At 43.8% G+C, this 20,990-nt stretch overlaps 2 long non-coding RNA genes across 2 annotated transcripts; both read right to left on the reverse strand.

Annotated features, from left to right (window-relative positions):
• Positions 1–1,245: 1,245 nt before the first annotated feature.
• On the reverse strand, positions 1,246–1,830 carry LOC129163745 (uncharacterized). The gene is made up of 2 exons (XR_011521002.1): positions 1,723–1,830; positions 1,246–1,622 (listed from the first exon to the last, which is right to left on the reverse strand). It is a non-coding gene; the product is annotated as an uncharacterized lncRNA (long non-coding RNA).
• Positions 1,831–6,297: 4,467 nt separating this feature from the next.
• Positions 6,298–7,052, reverse strand: LOC139070507 (uncharacterized). The gene is made up of 2 exons (XR_011521003.1): positions 6,775–7,052; positions 6,298–6,674 (listed from the first exon to the last, which is right to left on the reverse strand). It is a non-coding gene; the product is annotated as an uncharacterized lncRNA (long non-coding RNA).
• Positions 7,053–20,990: the final 13,938 nt, after the last annotated feature.

Genomic DNA, 20,990 nt, shown 5'->3' on the forward strand with positions numbered 1-20,990 from the left:
TCAGGTTTAATTTAGAGTACTCCAATTAACAGCCCCCATTACCCCAAAAAGGAATGGAGTCATTAGCACTTATGGTTTTTAAATGGCACCCAGAATTATGTTGCACAAAGCACAATTTCACATCATTCTGAGTTCATTTGTGTGAAAACAAGGTCCAATCAGGCTGAATCGTTACAGGAAGGTAGAATCTATTGAGTTGTAAGTGATCTGAACGTTTCATGATGATAGCACTTTCCTAAGGGGGTAAAACCATGTCCCAAAGGTCACCGGATCGGTGTCAATTTAAAGAAGTAGTCCAGTTACACCTTTGTGGGCTTATAACTTGGCTTCTGAATGTCCTAGAGAGGTCAGGTTTGTTTTAGTGTACTCCAATCAACAGCCCCTACAACCACAAAAAGGAATGGAGTCATTAGCACTTATGGTTTGTAAATGGCACCCAGAATTATGTTGCACGAAGCACAATTTCACATCATTCTGGGTCCATTTGTGTGAAAACAAGGTCCAATCAGGCTGAAACGTTACAAGAAGGTAGAATCTATTGAAATGTAAGTGATCTGAACGTTTCATGATGATAGCACTTTCCTAAGGGGGTCAAACCATGTCCCAAAGGTCACCGGATCTGGTGTCAATTTAAAGAAGTAGTCCAGTTACACATTTGTGGGCTTATAACTTGGCTTCTGAATGTCCTAGAGAGATCAGGCTTGTTTTAGTGTACTCCAATCAACAGCCCCTACAACCACAATCAGGAATGGAGTCATTAGCACTTATGGTTTGTAAATGGCACCCAGAATTATGTTGCACAAAGCATAATTTCACATCATTCTGGGTCCATTTGTGTGAAAACAAGGTCCAATCAGGCTGAAACGTTACAAGAAGGTAGAATCAATTGTGTTGTAAGTGATCTGAACGTTTCATGATGATAGCACTTTCCTAAGGGGGTCAAACCATGTCCCAAAGGTCACCGGATCTGGTGTCAATTTATAGAAGTAGTCCAGTTACATATTTGTGGGCTTATAACTTGGCTTCTCAATGTCCTAGAGAGGTCAGGTTTGTTTTAGAGTACTCCCATTAACAGCCCCTATTACCTCAAAAAGGAATGGAGTCATTAGCACTTATGGTTTTTAAATGGCACCCAGATTTATGTTGCACGAAGCACAATTTCACATCATTCTGGGTCCATTTGTCATGGCCTGAGGCAATTTCTTGACCCACGACATGCAGAATCACACACGGGGAGCAGGAAGGTAAGTAAAAAGGGTTTTATTTTTGGAAATAATGAGCAACAGAGGTTCGGGACTCGACGAGATGCAGGACTGGCAGCAGGACTCCAGGAGGAGGTTTCTAAGGAGGGAGACAGAGTGAATAACTAGTGGAAACAGACGGAATTGTAACTGGAGACTGGTCTTACTGTTTCTTGGCAGTACTAAATGCACCGGGAGGGTTGTCTGGCCCGGGTGAGCTGAGGATATCCAGGAAAGGTGGTTGGTTTGTCCTGAGGTGTAGGAGCCGAAATGGATGTGGTAGGTGAGCGGCTGAGAGCGGGCGGTCAGAGGATGGAGCAGTGTGTCATGTAGGTTGTGATCCGGGTTGGTTCTGGAGAGACTGAGGATTTTAAGAGGAACCTGGGAAAAAACAGGTGAGGGCATGAAGGGGGTTTCAGACGACAGGTTATCACGAGCAAACATACAAAAAGGTCAAGGTCTGGTTAGTGGCTAGAGCTACCCAAAACTGAGTAAATCATCCGGCGTGGTGAAGTGTCACACTGCTCCTTAAATCCCCTGGCCTTGATGATGAGATCAGCTTCAGCTGGGAGCTCTCAGACACGCCCACCTGTGGAAACAAGCTCAGAGTAGAACAACCAGGTTACAGGCAGGCAAACTCACCACGGACCATGACAGTACCCCCCCCTCAACGGACGCCACCTGGCGGCCGAGCAGAGGAGGAGGAGGCGGAGGAGGAGGAAGCCCGAGAAGCCTCAAAGTCCCTGATGAGGTCCGGGTCCGTGATAAAAGAGCGGGGAACCCAGGAGCGATCCTCGGGACCGTAACCCTCCCAGTCCACCAGGTACTGGAAGCCCCGGCCCCGGGGGCGGACATCGAGGAGGCGACGGACAGGGTAGACCAGACCACCTCCAACAAGCCGAGCAGGCGGAGGAGGAGCAGGAGCAGGACAAAGGGGACTAGAGAGGACAGGCTTGAGCAGGGAGACGTGGAATACAGGATGGACCCTCATGGAAGGGGGCAGAGCCAAACGGACGGTAGACGGGCTGATGACATCAACAATGGAGTACGGACCGATGAATCGAGGAGCTAGTTTCCGGTTGGTGTCCTTCAGGCGGATATCCCTGGTAGAGAGCCAAACCCTTTGCCCGGGTGCATATACCGGAGCGGGTCGCCGGCGTCGATCCGCAAGACGGCGATTACGATCTGCTGTCCGCTGCAGTGCCGCTGTGGTCTGGGCCCAGGTGCGCCTGGCACGTTGAAGGAACTGGGGGGCAGTAGCCGGAGGGCCTGGATCTGATGGGAACAAAGGGGGTTGGTAGCCAAGGACAGTCTCAAATGGAGACAGGCCAGTGGACGCCGAGGTGTGAGCGTTGTGAGCATACTCCACCCACGGAAGTTGAGAACTCCAACCGGAGGGATTGGCTGAACACACGCATCTCAACATGGGCTCGAGTTCCTGGTTCATTCTCACGCATTGCCCATTAGTTTGAGGGTGAAATCCAGAGCTCAGGGCGACACGGGCTCCCAGGAGATCGGCGAATTCCCTCCATACCCGGGACTGGAACTGGGGCCCACGGTCGGACAGTATTTCTGAGGGGATGCCATGGAGACGAAAAACATGTTTGATAAGCAGTTGGGCTGTTTCAGCAGAGGATGGGAGTGCTTTGAGTGGAACTAGGTGACAGGATTTAGAAAAGCGATCAACGATAGTGAGGATGACCGAAAAACCATTAGAGAGAGGCAAACCAGTGACGAAGTCCAATGCGATGTGGGACCATGGCCGAGAGGGTACAGGCAGTGGGTTGAGAAGTCCGTATGGAGGTTGGTTACTGGTCTTGTTACGCGCACAGATGGAGCAGGCGTTGATGTATTCGCGGACGTCTTTGTACATAGATGGCCACCAGAAAGTCCTACGGATCAAAGCTAAAGTACGACCGACCCCCGGGTGAATGGAAAATTTTGCAGTGTGAGCCCAATGGATTAGGTCTCCACGGACTCTGGTTGGTACGTACATCTTTTGAGGTGGTCCAGTACCTGGGTCCGGTTCGGTCAGTTGGGCCTCCTGAACTTTCTTGGAGATGTCCCAGGTTACTGCACCCACGATACAGGATGGTGGCAGGATAGGTGCAGGTTCAGGGTCCTTGTCAGGAGAGTACAATCGGGATAGGGCGTCTGGCTTTGTATTCTTGGAACCGGGTCTGTAAGAGATGAGGAAATGGAAACGAGAAAAGAATAGGGACCAGCGGGACTGTCGGGGGTTTAATCTTTTTGCTTCCTTCAAGTATGCAAGGTTTTTGTGATCGGTCCAGATGATAATGGGGTGTTCTGCTCCTTCTAGCCAGTGCCGCCACTCCTCCAGAGCCAACTTAATGCCCAGCAGTTCACGATCCCCAACATCATAATTCTGTTCGGCAGGAGAGAGTCTTCGAGAGAAGAAGGCGCATGGATGGAGACGGTGATCTGAGGGAGAGACTTGAGAGAGAACAGCACCAACACCAGAGTCTGAGGCATCGACTTCCAGGGTAAACTGGGCGGAGGTGTCGGGACGGGTGAGAATTGGTGCTTGGGTGAATTTGTTTTTTAGATCCTGAAATGCCTTCTCTGCAGCGGGAGACCAGATAAAAGGTTTATTTATCGAAGTGAGTTGGGTGAGGGGAGCGGCAGTATTACTGTAATCCTTGATGAAGCGACGGTAAAAATTAGCAAAACCCAGAAAACGTTGGAGTTGCTTACGAGTAGTGGGGGTAGGCCAGGAGAGAACTGATTGGATTTTGTCCGGGTCTGTCTTCAACCGCCCGCTCTCGAGGATGAAGCCGAGGAACTTAACTGATGAAACGTGGAATTCACACTTCTCTGCTTTCACATACAAACGATTCTCCAGGAGGCGTTGAAGCACGGCTCTAACGTGTTGCCGATGTTCTGCAGAAGATTTAGAAAAGATTAGGATGTCATCGAGGTATACAGTGACGAATTGGTTGAGGAAATCGCCCAAGACGGTGTTGACCAAGGACTGGAATACGGCAGGGGCATTTGTGAGGCCAAAAGGCATAACTAGGTACTCGAAGTGACCTAAGGGAGTTTTGAACGCGGTCTTCCATTCGTCGCCTTCTCTGATGCGAACGAGATGATAGGCATTACGCAGGTCAAGTTTTGTGAATATAGTTGCATCTTGTACAGGTTCGAAGGTGGAGGAAAGTAATGGGAGTGGATATTTGTTTTTTACCGTTATCTGGTTGAGGCCCCTGTAATCGATACAGGGTCTCAGGGAACCATCTTTCTTGGAAACGAAGAAAAAACCCGCGCCCAGGGGAGAAGTGGAGGGTCTAATTAAACCGGAGGCTAGAGATTCTTTTATGTAAGTGGACATACAGAGTTGTTCTGGTTTAGATAGATTATACAACCTGCTGGCTGGGAGTGTGGCGCCAGGCAGAAGGTCGATAGCGCAGTCATATGGTCTGTGAGGGGGCAGTGAGGAAGCTCAGTCTTTACTGAAGACAAGGGAGATATCATGATATTCTTCAGGAACTCCAGACAGATCGGGGGGAACAGGTGGATCGGGGTTAGAAGTAGAACTGGAAGGAGAAGCAGAGCGAAGGCAATTAGACAAACAATGAGCACTCCAGATGGTAACTTGGGACGTCCTCCAATTAATTTGGGGGTTATGGGTAACAAGCCAGTCATGTCCTAGGACAACAGGTGAGTGTGGGGATGGAAATACAAAAAAAGAAATGCTCTCCTGATGATTACCTGATACCTGTAACGTTACGGGCACAGTCTGGTGGGTGATGGTGGTAAGGCTATTGCCGTCCAGGGATGATGCTCTCAGAGGAGTAGGAAGAGGAATAGTGGGGATATTCAGCTTTTGAACGACTGTTAAATCCAGCATATTACGCTCACAGCCTGAATCCAGTAGTGCCTTCAACATACAGCTCTCTTGATGAAACATGATGACACAGGACAGAGTACAGCGGGTTTCAGAGGCCACGTTACCACCCACCAGTATTCCCGGAACTACTGGTGGGCTTGCCCTTTTAAACGTAGAACACAGTTGGAGAGACGGTGACCAGGTTGGCCGCAGTAGAGGCAGAGGTTAGAGGTTAAACGACGTTGCCTTTCTTCGGTGGTCAGTTTAGTTCTGCCTATCTGCATGGGCTCGTCTCCTGATGGGGCAGTGGCTGGTGGCAGAACGTTTCTGGTTTGGGTTAGTGAAAAATTAGATACTGTGGACATCTTAGAACGTTCTTTGAGACGTTTTTCTATTTTTATTGCCAAGGATATGAGTGATTCAAGGTCGGGAGGTTCTTGGCATAACGCCAACTGGTCCTGGAGGCGGTCATTCAATGCCTGGGTGAATGCTCCCAGGAGTGAACTATGATCTAGCGAAGACACTGCTGCCAGTGTGCGAAACTCGATTGCGAAGTCAGCTACGGACTGTTTTCCCTGACGGAGGTTCCATAAGCGCTTAGCAATTTCAGCTGGGGACTCAGAGTGATCAAAAGTCTGCTTAAAATCCGTCAGAAACCGAGAGAGAGGACCATGCAAAAAACTGGTGTCATGACTCCTAGCCTCAGCCCAGTCTAACGCCTTGCCACGGAGTAACCCAATTATGTATGAAATCTTAACTGAATCTAATGCAAATGCTTCGGGAGATCTTTCAAAAGCCAACTGACAACTAAATAAAAATCCACGGCATTTGCCGAACTCACCGGAATATGTTTCAGATGGGAGAGAAGTAGGTATCCGGAAGTTTATTGCTGGAGACGGAACCGGATGTGCGGATGGAGAAGAAACAGGAGGCGGCTGTGCGGAAGGTTCCGGGGAAATTAGCTTGGCAGTGAGGGTGCGTAACATGTTGTCCTTATGGAGTAACCGTTGGTGGGAGTCAGAGGATTGTTCTAGCAAACTATGGATGGCGTGTTCGTGACGGGAGAGTGTTTCAGAAACGGCGGACGGAAAGTTAACGGATGGATCGGATTCTGCAATGGAGTCAATATCATGGCCGGATGATTCTGTCATGGCCTGAGGCATTTTCTTGACCCACGACATGCAGAATCACACACGGGGAGCAGGAAGGTAAGTAAAAAGGGTTTTATTTTTGGAAATAATGAGCAACAGAGGTTCGGGACTCGACGAGATGCAGGACTGGCAGCAGGACTCCAGGAGGAGGTTTCTAAGGAGGGAGACAGAGTGAATAACTAGTGGAAACAGACGGAATTGTAACTGGAGACTGGTCTTACTGTTTCTTGGCAGTACTAAATGCACCGGGAGGGTTGTCTGGCCCGGGTGAGCTGAGGATATCCAGGAAAGGTGGTTGGTTTGTCCTGAGGTGTAGGAGCCGAAATGGATGTGGTAGGTGAGCGGCTGAGAGCGGGCGGTCAGAGGATGGAGCAGTGTGTCATGTAGGTTGTGATCCGGGTTGGTTCTGGAGAGACTGAGGATTTTAAGAGGAACCTGGGAAAAAACAGGTGAGGGCATAAAGGGGGTTTCAGACGACAGGTTATCACGAGCAAACATACAAAAAGGTCAAGGTCTGGTTAGTGGCTAGAGCTACCCAAAACTGAGTAAATCATCCGGCGTGGTGAAGTGTCACACTGCTCCTTAAATCCCCTGGCCTTGATGATGAGATCAGCTTCAGCTGGGAGCTCTCAGACACGCCCACCTGTGGAAACAAGCTCAGAGTAGAACAACCAGGTTACAGGCAGGCAAACTCACCACGGACCATGACACCATTTGTGTGAAAAAAAGGTTCAATCAGGCTGAAACGTTACAAGAAGGTAGAATCTATTGAGTTGTAAGTGATCTGAACGTTTCATGATGATCGCACATTCCTAAGGGGGTCAAACCATGTCCCAAAGGTCACCAGATCTGGTGTCACTTTAAAGAAGTAGTCCAGTTACACATTTGTGGGCTTAAAACTTGGCTACTGAATGTCCTAGAGAGGTCAGGTTTGTTTTAATGTACTCCAATCAACAGCCCCTACAACCACAAAAAGGAATGGAGTCATTAGCACTTATGGTTTGTAAATGGCACCCAGAATTATGTTGCACGAAGCACAATTTCACATCATTCTGGGTCCATTTGTGTGAAAACAAGGCCCAATCAGGCTGAAACGTTACAGGAAGGTAGAATCTATTGAGTTGTAAGTGATCTGAACGTTTTATGATGATAGCACTTTCCTAAGGGGGTCAAACCATGTCCTAAAGGTCACCGGATCTGGTGTCACTTTAAAGAAGTAGTCCAGTTACACATTTGTGGGCTTATAACTTGGCTTCTGAATATCCTAGAGAGGTCAGGTTTGTTTTAGAGTACTCCAATTAACAGCCCCTATTACCTCAAAAAGGAATGGAGTCATTAGCACTTATGGTTTTTAAATGGCACCCAGAATTATGTTGCACGAAGCACAATTTCACATCATTCTGGGTCCATTTGTGTGAAAACAAGGTCCAATCAGGCTGTAACGTTACAAGAAGGTAGAATCTATTGAGTTGTAAGTGATCTGAACGTTTCATGATGATTGCACATTCCTAAGTGAGTCAAACCATGTCCCAAAGGTCACCGGATCTGGTGTCACTTTAAAGAAGTAGTCCAGTTACACATTTGTGGGCTTATAACTTGGCTTCTGAATGTCCTAGAGAGATCAGGTTTGTTTTAGTGTACTCCAATCAACAGCCCCTACAACCACAAAAAGGAATGGAGTGATTAGCACTTATGGTTTGTAAATGGCACCCAGAATTATGTTGCACGAAGCACAATTTCACATCATTCTGGGTCCATTTGTGTGAAAACAAGGTCCAATCAGGCTGAAACGTTATAAGAAGGTAGAATCTATTGAGTTGTAAGTGATATGAATGTTTCATGATGATCGCACATTCCTATAGGGGGTCAAACCATGTCCCAAAGGTCACCGGGCCTGGTGTCACTTTAAAGAAGTAGTCCAGTTACACATTTGTGGGCTTATAACTTGGCTTCTGAATGTCCTAGAGAGATCAGGTTTGTTTTAGTATACTCCAATCAACAGCCCCTACAACCACAAAAAGGAATGGAGTCATTAGCACTTATGGTTTTTAAATGGCACCCAGAATTATGTTGCACGAAGCACAATTTCACATCATTCTGGGTTCATTTGTGTGAAAACAAGGTCCAATCAGGCTGAAACGTTACAGGAAGGTAGAATCTATTGAGTTGTAAGTGATCTGAACGTTTCATGATGATAGCACTTTCCTAAGGGGGTCAAACCATGTCCCAAAGGTCACGGGATCTGGTGTCAATTTAAAGAAGTAGTCCAGTTACACATTTGTGAGCTTATAACTTGGCTTCTGAATGTCCTAGAGAGATCAGGTTTGTTTTAGTATACTCCAATCAACAGCCCCTACAACCACAAAAAGGAATGGAGTCATTAGCACTTATGGTTTGTAAATGGCACCCAGAATTATGTTGCATGAAGCACAATTTCACATCATTCTGGGTTCATTTGTGTGAAAACAAGGTCCAATCAGGCTGAAACGTTACAGGAAGGTAGAATCTATTGAGTTGTAAGTGATCTGAATGTTTCATGATGATAGCACTTTCCTAAGGGGTCGAACCATGTCCCAAAGGTCACCGGATCTGGTGTCAATTTAAAGAAGTAGTCCAGTTACACATTTGTGGGCTTATAACTTGGCTTCTGAATGTCCTAGAGAGATCAGGTTTGTTTTAGTATACTCCAATCAACAGCCCCTACAACCACAAAAAGGAATGGAGTCATTAGCACTTATGGTTTTTAAATGGCACCAAGAATTATGTTGCACGAAGCACAATTTCACATCATTCTGGGTTCATTTGTGTGAAAACAAGGTCCAATCAGGCTGAAACGTTACAGAAAGGTAGAATCTATTGAGTTGTAAGTGATCTGAACGTTTCATGATGATAGCACTTTCCTAAGGGGGTAAAAACCATGTTCCAAAGGTCACCGGATCAGTGTCAATTTAAAGAAGTAGTCCAGTTACACATTTGTGGGCTTTTAACTTGGCTTCTGAATTTCCTAGAGAGATCAGGTTTGTTTTAGTGTACTCCAATCAACAGCCCCTACACCACAAAAAGGAATGGAGTCATTAGCACTTATGGTTTGTAAATGGCACCCAGAATTATGTTGCATGAAGTAAAATTTCACATCATTCTGGGTCCATTTGTGTGAAAACAAGGTCCAATCAGGCTGAAACGTTACAAGAAGGTAGAATCTATTGAGTTGTAATTGATCTGAACGTTTCATGATGATCGCACATTCCTATAGGGGGTCAAACCATGTCCCAAAGGTCACCGGGCCTGCTGTCACTTTAAAGAAGTAGTCCAGTTACACCTTCGTGGGCTTATAACTTGGCTTCTGAATATCCTAGAGAGGTCAGGTTTGTTTTAGAGTACTCCAATTAACAGCCCCTATTACAGCTAAAAGGAATGGAGTCATTAGCACTTATGGTTTTTAAATGGCACCCAGAATTATGTTGCACGAAGCACAATTTCACATCATTCTGGGTTCATTTGTGTGAAAACAAGGTCCAATCAGGCTGAAACGTTACAGGAAGGTAGAATCTATTGAGTTGTAAGTGATCTGAACGTTTCATGATGATAGCACTTTCCTAAGGGGGGCAAACCATGTCCCAAAGGTCACCGGATCTGGTGTCAATTTAAAGAAGTAGTCCAGTTACACATTTGTGGGCTTATAACTTGGCTTCTGAATGTCCTAGAGAGATCAGGTTTGTTTTAGTGTACTCCAATCAACAGCCCCTACAACCACAAAAAGGAATGGAGTCATTAGCACTTATGGTTTTTAAATGGCACCCAGAATTATGTTGCACAAAGCACAATTTCACATAATTCTGGGTCCATTTGTGTGAAAACAAGGTCCAATCAGGCTGAAACGTTACAAGAAGGTAGAATCTATTGAGTTGTAAGTGATCTGAACGTTTCATGATGATCACACATTCCTATAGGGGGGTCAAACCATGTCCCAAAGGTCACCGGGCCTGGTGTCACTTTAAAGAAGTAGTCCAGTTACACCTTTGTGGGCTTATAACTTGGCTTCTGAATATCCTAGAGAGGTCAGGTTTGTTTTAGAGTACTCCAATTAACAGCCCCCATTACCTCTAAAAGGAATGGAGTCATTAGCACTTATGGTTTTTAAATGGCACCCAGAATTATGTTGCACAAAGCACAATTTCACATCATTCTGGGTTCATTTGTGTGAAAACAAGGTCCAATAAGGCTGAAACGTTACAGGAAGGTAGAATCTATTGAGTTGTAAGTGATCTGAAGGTTTCATGATGATAACACTTTCCTAAGGGGGTCAAACCATGTCCCAAAGGTCACCGGATCTGGTGTCAATTTAAAGAAGTAGTCCAGTTACACATTTGTGGGCTTATAACTTGGCTTCTGAATGTCCTAGAGAGATCATAATTGTTTTAGTGTACTCCAATCAACAGCCCCTACAACCTCAAAAAGGAATGGAGTCATTAGCACTTATGGTTTTTAAATGGCACCCAGAATTATGTTGCACGAAGCACAATTGTACATCATTCTGGGTCCATTTGTGTGAAAACAAGGTCCAATCAGGCTGAAACGTTACAAGAAGGTAGAATCTATTGAGTTGTAAGTGATCTGAACGTTTTATGATGATCGCACATTCCTATAGGGGGTCAAACCATGTCCCAAAGGTCACCGGGCCTGGTGTCACTTTAAAGAAGTAGTCCAGTTACACCTTTGCGGGCTTATAACTTGGCTTCTGAATATCCTAGAGAGATCAGGTTTGTGTTAGAGTACTCCAATTAACAGCCCCCATTACCACTAAAAGGAATGGAGTCATTAGCACTTATGGTTTTTAAATGGCACCCAGAATTATGTTGGACGAAGCACAATTTCACATCATTCTGGGTTCATTTGTGTGAAAACAAGGTCCAATCAGGCTGAAACGTTACAGGAAGGTAGAATCTATTGAGTTGTAAGTGATCTGAATGTTTCATGATGATAGCACTTTCCTAAGGGGTCGAACCATGTCCCAAAGGTCACCGGATCTGGTGTCAATTTAAAGAAGTAGTCCAGTTACACATTTGTGGGCTTATAACTTGGCTTCTGAATGTCCTAGAGAGATCAGGTTTGTTTTATTATACTCCAATCAACAGCCCCTACAACCACAAAAAGGAATGGAGTCATTAAAACTTATGGTTTTTAAATGGCACCCAGAATTATGTTGCACGAAGCACAATTTCACATCATTCTGGGTTCATTTGTGTGAAAACAAGGTCCAATCAGGCTGAAACGTTACAGGAAGGTAGAATCTATTGAGTTGTAAGTGATCTGAACGTTTCATGATGACAGCACTTTCCTAAGGGGCTCAAACCATGTCCCAAAGATCACCGGATCTGGTGTCACTTTAAAGAAGTAGTCCAGTTACACATTTTTGAGCTTATAACTTGGCTTCTGAATGTCCTAGAGAGATCAGGTTTGTTTTAGTATACTCCAATCAACAGCCCCTACAACCACAAAAAGGAATGGAGTCATTAGCACTTATGGTTTGTAAATGGCTCCCAGAATTATGTTGCACGAAGCACAATTTCACATCATTCTGGGTTCATTTGTGTGAAAACAAGGTCCAATCAGGCTGAAACGTTACAGGAAGGCAGAATCTATTGAGTTGTAAGTGATCTGAACATTTCATGATGATAGCACTTTCCTAAGGGGGTCAAACCATGTCCCGAAGGTCACCGGATCTGGTGTCAATTTAAAGACGTAGTCCAGTTACACATTTGTGGGCTTATAACTTGGCTTCTGAATTTCCTAGAGAGATCAGGTTTGTTTTAGTGTACTCCAAAAAACAGCCCCTACAACCACAAAAAGGAATGGAGTCATTAGCACTTATGGTTTGTAAATGGCACCCAGATTTATGTTGCATGAAGCACAATTTCACATCATTCTGGGTCCATTTGTGTGAAAACAAGGTCCAATCAGGCTGAAACGTTACAAGAAGGTAGAATCTATTGAATTGTAATTGATCTGAACGTTTCATGATGATCGCACATTCCTATAGGGGGTCAAACCATGTCCCAAAGGTCACCGGGCCTGCTGTCACTTTAAAGAAGTAGTCCAGTTACACCTTTGTGGGCTTATAACTTGGCTTCTGAATATCCTAGAGAGGTCAGGTTTGTTTTCTTATAACTTGGCTTCTGAATGTCCTAGAGAGATCAGGTTTGTTTTAGTGTACTCCAAATAACAGCCCCTACAACCACTAAAAGGAATGGAGTCATTAACACTTATGGTTTGTAAATGGCACCCAGAATTATGTTGCACGAAGCACAATTTCACATCATTCTGGGTTCATTTGTGTGAAAACAAGGTCCAATCAGGCTGAAACATTACAGGAAGGTAGAATCTATTGAGTTGTAAGTGATCTGAACGTTTCATGATGATAGCACTTTCCTAAGGGGGTCAAACCATGTCCCAAAGGTCACCGGATCTGGTGTCAATTTAAAGAAGTAGTCCAGTTACACATTTGTGGGCTTATAACTTGGCTTCTGAATGTCCTAGAGTGATCAGGTTTGTTTCAGAGTACTCCAATCAACAGCCCCTACAACCACAAAAAGGAATGGAGTCATTAGCACTTATGGTTTGTAAATGGCACCCAGAATTATGTTGCACGAAGCACAATTTCACATCATTCTGGGTCCATTTGTGTGAAAACAAGGTCCAATCAGGCTGAAACGTTACAAGAAGGTAGAATCTATTGAGTTGTAAGTGATCTGAAAGTTTCATGATGATCGCACATTCCTAAGGGGGTCAAACCATGTCCCAAAGGTCACCGGGCCTGGTGTCACTTTAAAGAAGTAGTCCAGTTACACCTTTGTGGGCTTAAAACTTGGCTTCTGAATATCCTAGAGAGGTCAGGTTTAATTTAGAGTACTCCAATTAACAGCCCCCATTACTCCAAAAGGAATGGAGTCATTAGCACTTATGGTTTGTAAATGGCACCCAGAATTATGTTGCACGAAGCACAATTTCACATCATTCTGGGTCCATTTGTGTGAAAACAAGGTCCATTCAGGCTGAAACGTTACAAGAAGGTAGAATCTATTGAGTTGTAAGTGATCTGAACGTTTCATGATGATCGCAGATTCCTATAGGGGGTCAAACCATGTCCCAAAGGTCACCGGGCCTGGTGTCACTTTAAAGAAGTAGTCCAGTTACACCTTTGTGGGCTTAAAACTTGGCTTCTGAATATCCTAGAGAGGTCAGGTTTAATTTAGAGTACTCCAATTAACAGCCCCCATTACCCCAAAAAGGAATGGAGTCATTAGCACTTATGGTTTTTAAATGGCACCCAGAATTATGTTGCACAAAGCACAATTTCACATCATTCTGAGTTCATTTGTGTGAAAACAAGGTCCAATCAGGCTGAAACGTTACAGGAAGGTAGAATCTATTGAGTTGTAAGTGATCTGAACGTTTCATGATGATAGCACTTTCCTAAGGGGGTAAAACCATGTCCTAAAGGTCACCGGATCGGTGTCAATTTAAAGAAGTAGTCCAGTTACACCTTTGTGGGCTTACAACTTGGCTTCTGAATGTCCTAGAGAGGTCAGGTTTGTTTTAGTGTACTCCAATCAACAGCCCCTACAACCACAAAAAGGAATGGAGTCATTAGCACTTATGGTTTGTAAATGGCACCCAGAATTATGTTGCACGAAGCACAATTTCACATCATTCTGGGTCCATTTGTGTGAAAACAAGGTCCAATCAGGCTGAAACGTTACAAGAAGGTAGAATCTATTGAAATGTAAGTGATCTGAACGTTTCATGATGATAGCAATTTCCTAAGGGGGTCAAACCATGTCCCAAAGGTCACCGGATCTGGTGTCAATTTAAAGAAGTAGTCCAGTTACACATTTGTGGGATTATAACTTGGCTTCTGAATGTCCTAGAGAGATCAGGCTTGTTTTAGTGTACTCCAATCAACAGCCCCTAGAACCACAAAAAGGAATGGAGTCATTAGCACTTATGGTTTGTAAATGGCACCCAGAATTATGTTGCACAAAGCACAATTTCACATCATTCTGGGTCCATTTGTGTGAAAACAAGGTCCAATCAGGCTGAAACGTTACAAGAAGGTAGAATCAATTGAGTTGTAAGTGTTCTGAACGTTTCATGATGATAGCACTTTCCTAAGGGGGTCAAACCATGTCCCAAAGGTCACCGGATCTGGTGTCAATTTATAGAAGTAGTCCAGTTACACATTTGTGGGCTTATAACTTGGCTTCTCAATGTCCTAGAGAGGTCAGGTTTGTTTTAGAGTACTCCCATTAACAGCCCCTATTACCTCAAAAAGGAATGGAGTCATTAGCACTTATGGTTTTTAAATGGCACCCAGATTTATGTTGCACGAAGCACAATTTCACATCATTCTGGGTCCATTTGTGTGAAAAAAAGGTTCAATCAGGCTGAAACGTTACAAGAAGGTAGAATCTATTGAGTTGTAAGTGATCTGAACGTTTCATGATGATCGCACATTCCTAAGGGGGTCAAACCATGTCCCAAAGGTCACCAGATCTGGTGTCACTTTAAAGAAGTAGTCCAGTTACACATTTGTGGGCTTATAACTTGGCTTCTGAATGTCCTAGAGAGGTCAGGTTTGTTTTAGTGTACTCCAATCAACAGCCCCTACAACCACAAAAAGGAATGGAGTCATTAGCACTTATGGTTTGTAAATGGCACCCAGAATTATGTTGCACGAAGCACAATTTCTCATCATTCTGGGTCCATTTGTGTGAAAACAAGGTCCAATCAGGCTGAAACGTTACAGGAAGGTAGAATCTATTGAGTTGTAAGTGATCTGAACGTTTTATGATGATAGCACTTTCCTAAGGGGGTCAAACCATGTCCTAAAGGTCACCGGATCTGGTGTCACTTTAAAGAAGTAGTCCAGTTACACATTTGTGGGCTTATAACCTGGCTTCTGAATATCCTAGAGAGGTCAGGTTTGTTTTAGAGTACTCCAATTAACAGCCCCTATTACCTCACAAAGGAATGGAGTCATTAGCACTTATGGTTTTTAAATGGCACCCAGAATTATGTTGCACGAAGCACAATTTCACATCATTCTGGGTCCATTTGTGTGAAAACAAGGTCCAATCAGGCTGTAACGTTACAAGAAGGTAGAATCTATTGAGTTGTAAGTGATCTGAACGTTTCATGATGATTGCACATTCCTAAGTGAGTCAAACCATGTCCCAAAGGTCACCGGGCCTGGTGTCACTTTAAAGAAGTAGTCCAGTTACACCTTTGTGGGCTTATAACTTGGCTTCTGAATGTCCTAGAGAGGTCAGGCTTGTTTTAGTGTACTCCAATCAACAGCCCCTACAGCCACAAAAAGGAATGGAGTCATTGGCACTTATGGTTTGTAAATGGCACCCAGAATTATGTTGCACGAAGCACAATTTCACATCATTCTGGGTCCATTTGTGTGAAAACAAGGTCCAATCAAGCTGAAACGTTACAGGAAGGTAGAATCTATTGAGTTGTAAGTGATCTGAACGTTTCATGATGATAGCACTTTCCTAAGGGGGTCAAACCATGTCCCAAAGGTCACCGGGCCTGGTGTCACTTTAAAGAAGTAGTCCAGTTACACAATTGTGGGCTTATAACTTGGCTTCTGAATATCCTAGAGAGGTCAGGTTTAATTTAGAGTACTCCAATTAACAGCCCCCATTACCCCAAAAAGGAATTTAGTCATTAGCACTTATGGTTTTTAAATGGCACCCAGAATTATGTTGCACGAAGCACAATTTCACATCATTCTGGGTCCATTTGTGTGAAAACAAGGTCCAATCAGGCTGAAACGTTACAAGAAGGTAGAATCTATTGAGTTGTAAGTGATCTGAATGTTTCATGATGATCGCACATTCCTATAGGGGGTCAAACCATGTCCCAAAGGTCACCGGGCCTGGTGTCACTTTAAACAAGTAGTCCAGTTTAACATTTGTGGGCTTATAACTTGGCTTCTAAATGTCCTAGAGAGGTCAGGTTTGTTTTAGTGTACTCCAATCAACAGCCCCTACAACCACAAAAATGAATGGAGTCATTGGCACTTATGGTTTGTAAATGGCACCCAGAATTATGTTGCACGAAGCACAATTTCACATCATTCTGGGTCCATTTGTGTGAAAACAAGGTCCAATCAGGCTGAAACGTTACAAGAAGGTAGAATCTATTGAGTTGTAAGTGACCTGAACGTTTCATGATGATCGCACATTCCTATAGGGGGTCAAACCATGTCCCAAAGGTCACCGGGCCTGGTGTCACTTTAAAGAAGTAGTGCATTTACACCTTTGTGGGCTTATAACTTGGCTTCTGAATATCCTAGAGAGGTCAGGTTTAATTTAGAGTACTCCAATTAACAGCCCCCATTACTCCAAAAGGAATGGAGTCATTAGCACTTATGGTTTGTAAATGGCACCCAGAATTATGTTGCACGAAGCACAATTTCACATCATTCTGGGTCCATTTGTGTGAAAACAAGGTCCATTCAGGCTGAAACGTTACAAGAAGGTAGAATCTATTGAGTTGTAAGTGATCTGAACGTTTCATGATGATCGCAGATTCCTATAGGGGGTCAAACCATGTCCCAAAGGTCACCGGGCCTGGTGTCACTTTAAAGAAGTAGTCCAGTTACACCTTTGTGGGCTTAAAACTTGGCTTCTGAATATCCTAGAGAGGTCAGGTTTAATTTAGAGTACTCCAATTAACAGCCCCCATTACCCCAAAAAGGAATGGAGTCATTAGCACTTATGGTTTTTAAATGGCACCCAGAATTATGTTGCACAAAGCACAATTTCACATCATTCTGAGTTCATTTGTGTGAAAACAAGGTCCAATCAGGCTGAAACGTTACAGGAAGGTAGAATCTATTGAGTTGTAAGTGATCTGAACGTTTCATGATGATAGCACTTTCCTAAGGGGGTAAAACCATGTCCTAAAGGTCACCGGATCGGTGTCAATTTAAAGAAGTAGTCCAGTTACACCTTTGTGGGCTTACAACTTGGCTTCTGAATGTCCTAGAGAGGTCAGGTTTGTTTTAGTGTACTCCAATCAACAGCCCCTACAACCACAAAAAGGAATGGAGTCATTAGCACTTATGGTTTGTAAATGGCACCCAGAATTATGTTGCACGAAGCACAATTTCACATCATTCTGGGTCCATTTGTGTGAAAACAAGGTCCAATCAGGCTGAAACGTTACAAGAAGGTAGAATCTATTGAAATGTAAGTGATCTGAACGTTTCATGATGATAGTAATTTCCTAAGGGGGTCAAACCATGTCCCAAAGGTCACCGGATCTGGTGTCAATTTAAAGAAGTAGTCCAGTTACACATTTGTGGGATTATAACTTGGCTTCTGAATGTCCTAGAGAGATCAGGCTTGTTTTAGTGTACTCCAATCAACAGCCCCTAGAACCACAAAAAGGAATGGAGTCATTAGCACTTATGGTTTGTAAATGGCACCCAGAATTATGTTGCACAAAGCACAATTTCACATCATTCTGGGTCCATTTGTGTGAAAACAAGGTCCAATCAGGCTGAAACGTTACAAGAAGGTAGAATCAATTGAGTTGTAAGTGTTCTGAACGTTTCATGATGATAGCACTTTCCTAAGGGGGTCAAACCATGTCCCAAAGGTCACCGGATCTGGTGTCAATTTATAGAAGTAGTCCAGTTACACATTTGTGGGCTTATAACTTGGCTTCTCAATGTCCTAGAGAGGTCAGGTTTGTTTTAGAGTACTCCCATTAACAGCCCCTATTACCTCAAAAAGGAATGGAGTCATTAGCACTTATGGTTTTTAAATGGCACCCAGATTTATGTTGCACGAAGCACAATTTCACATCATTCTGGGTCCATTTGTGTGAAAAAAAGGTTCAATCAGGCTGAAACGTTACAAGAAGGTAGAATCTATTGAGTTGTAAGTGATCTGAACGTTTCATGATGATCGCACATTCCTAAGGGGGTCAAACCATGTCCCAAAGGTCACCAGATCTGGTGTCACTTTAAAGAAGTAGTCCAGTTACACATTTGTGGGCTTATAACTTGGCTTCTGAATGTCCTAGAGAGGTCAGGTTTGTTTTAGTGTACTCCAATCAACAGCCCCTACAACCACAAAAAGGAATGGAGTCATTAGCACTTATGGTTTGTAAATGGCACCCAGAATTATGTTGCACGAAGCACAATTTCTCATCATTCTGGGTCCATTTGTGTGAAAACAAGGCCCAATCAGGCTGAAACGTTACAGGAAGGTAGAATCTATTGAGTTGTAAGTGATCTGAACGTTTTATGATGATAGCACTTTCCTAAGGGGGTCAAACCATGTCCTAAAGGTCACCGGATCTGGTGTCACTTTAAAGAAGTAGTCCAGTTACACATTTGTGGGCTTATAACCTGGCTTCTGAATATCCTAGAGAGGTCAGGTTTGTTTTAGAGTACTCCAATTAACAGCCCCTATTACCTCACAAAGGAATGGAGTCATTAGCACTTATGGTTTTTAAATGGCACCCAGAATTATGTTGCACGAAGCACAATTTCACATCATTCTGGGTCCATTTGTGTGAAAACAAGGTCCAATCAGGCTGTAACGTTACAAGAAGGTAGAATCTATTGAGTTGTAAGTGATCTGAACGTTTCATGATGATTGCACATTCCTAAGTGAGTCAAACCATGTCCCAAAGGTCACCGGGCCTGGTGTCACTTTAAAGAAGTAGTCCAGTTACACCTTTGTGGGCTTATAACTTGGCTTCTGAATGTCCTAGAGAGGTCAGGCTTGTTTTAGTGTACTCCAATCAACAGCCCCTACAGCCACAAAAAGGAATGGAGTCATTGGCACTTATGGTTTGTAAATGGCACCCAGAATTATGTTGCACGAAGCACAATTTCACATCATTCTGGGTCCATTTGTGTGAAAACAAGGTCCAATCAAGCTGAAACGTTACAGGAAGGTAGAATCTATTGAGTTGTAAGTGATCTGAACGTTTCATGATGATAGCACTTTCCTAAGGGGGTCAAACCATGTCCCAAAGGTCACCGGGCCTGGTGTCACTTTAAAGAAGTAGTCCAGTTACACAATTGTGGGCTTATAACTTGGCTTCTGAATATCCTAGAGAGGTCAGGTTTAATTTAGAGTACTCCAATTAACAGCCCCCATTACCCCAAAAAGGAATTTAGTCATTAGCACTTATGGTTTTTAAATGGCACCCAGAATTATGTTGCACGAAGCACAATTTCACATCATTCTGGGTCCATTTGTGTGAAAACAAGGTCCAATCAGGCTGAAACGTTACAAGAAGGTAGAATCTATTGAGTTGTAAGTGATCTGAATGTTTCATGATGATCGCACATTCCTATAGGGGGTCAAACCATGTCCCAAAGGTCACCGGGCCTGGTGTCACTTTAAACAAGTAGTCCAGTTTAACATTTGTGGGCTTATAACTTGGCTTCTAAATGTCCTAGAGAGGTCAGGTTTGTTTTAGTGTACTCCAATCAACAGCCCCTACAACCACAAAAATGAATGGAGTCATTGGCACTTATGGTTTGTAAATGGCACCCAGAATTATGTTGCACGAAGCACAATTTCACATCATTCTGGGTCCATTTGTGTGAAAACAAGGTCCAATCAGGCTGAAACGTTACAAGAAGGTAGAATCTATTGAGTTGTAAGTGACCTGAACGTTTCATGATGATCGCACATTCCTATAGGGGGTCAAACCATGTCCCAAAGGTCACCGGGCCTGGTGTCACTTTAAAGAAGTAGTGCATTTACACCTTTGTGGGCTTATAACTTGGCTTCTGAATATCCTAGAGAGGTCAGGTTTAATTTAGAGTACTCCAATTAACAGCCCCCATTACCCCAAAAAGGAATGGAGTCATTAGCACTCATGGTTTTTAAATGGCACCCAGAATTATGTTGCACGAAGCACAATTTCACATCATTCTGGGTCCATTTGTGTGAAAACAAGGTCCAATCAGGCTGAAACGTTACAAGAAGGTAGAATCTATTGAGTTGTAAGTGACCTGAACGTTTCATGATGATCGCACATTCCTATAGGGGGTCAAACCATGTCCCAAAGGTCACCGGGCCTGGTGTCACTTTAAAGAAGTAGTGCATTTACACCTTTGTGGGCTTATAACTTGGCTTCTGAATATCCTAGAGAGGTCAGTTTTAATTTAGAGTACTCCAAATAACAGCCCCCATTACCCCAAAAAGGAATGGAGTCATTAGCACTTATGGTTTTTAAATGGCACCCAAATTATGTTGCACGAAGCACAATTTCACATCATTCTGGGTTCATTTGTGTGAAAACAAGGTCCAATCAGGCTGAAACGTTACAGGAAGGTAGAATCTATTGAGTTGTAAGTGATCTGAACGTTTCATGATGATAGCACTTTCCTAAGGGGGTAAAACCATGTCCCAAAGGTCACCGGATCGGTGTCAATTTAAAGAAGTAGTCCAGTTACACATTCGTGGGCTTATAACTTGGCTTCTGAATGTCCTAGAGAGATCAGGTTTGTTTTAGTGTACTCCAATCAACAGCCCCTACAACCACAAAAAGGAATGGAGTCATTAGCACTCATGGTTTGTAAATGGCACCCAGAATTATGTTGCACGAAGCACAATTTCACATCATTCTGGGTCCATTTGTGTGAAAACAAGGTCCAATAGGGCTGAAACGTTACAGGAAGGTAGGATCTATTTAGTTGTAAGT

The sequence above is a fragment of the Nothobranchius furzeri genome, chromosome 7, assembly GCF_043380555.1.
Source record: "Nothobranchius furzeri strain GRZ-AD chromosome 7, NfurGRZ-RIMD1, whole genome shotgun sequence".
In the NCBI taxonomy this organism is placed as follows: Eukaryota; Metazoa; Chordata; class Actinopteri; order Cyprinodontiformes; family Nothobranchiidae; genus Nothobranchius; species Nothobranchius furzeri.